We start from the raw sequence: 598 nt of genomic DNA, 5'->3' as shown, positions 1-598 counted from the left end.
ATGGCAGGAGGGGAAGGACACGCCATCCCCAGTAGGGGCCAGTCTGGGGTGTCACAGAAGCCAGGGCCATGTGACTCAGGCCGCCCTGCGAAAGCCCCCACTTCTCCGGCCGTTGCTGAGTGGGGAAACTGAAGCTGGGAAGAGTGGGGAGACGGCCCAGCCTCTCCCTGCGGGGCTGGGTGCGAGTCCCTCCCGAGCTAGGGGCTGACTCTGGGGCCCCGGGGACCTGGGGCAGGTGAGCTGTGTGAGGAAGGGGCGTGGCGGCCCCGGGGCTCCGCGGATCAGTCCTCGGCAGGTCCAGGCGGGTCGATGGGAAATTAATTAGAGCCATCCACTCGGCTGCACCAGGAGCGCGGTGGGCGCAGGGCACGCTCGGGCCTTTGTCCTCGCGTATGGACACTACCCCTCCCGGTGACCGTCACCTCCTCCTGGACCTGCCTTCCTGGGAGGGGTGCGGGGAGGCGGCAGTGAACCTGTGAGGAGAGACCGAGACCCCGAGGGCTGGGGCTGCGGGGCCTGAGGTCGAGGGGGCCTTGGTTGGGGTGCACTGACATGGGCTCCCCTCTGTGTGTCCAGCCAACCATGGGGGCATCGGCCT

The sequence above is a fragment of the Tupaia chinensis genome, unplaced genomic scaffold, assembly GCF_000334495.1.
Source record: "Tupaia chinensis unplaced genomic scaffold, TupChi_1.0 Scaffold149964_1, whole genome shotgun sequence".
Taxonomy (NCBI): Eukaryota; Metazoa; Chordata; class Mammalia; order Scandentia; family Tupaiidae; genus Tupaia; species Tupaia belangeri.
This window is presented reverse-complemented; position numbering follows the sequence as displayed.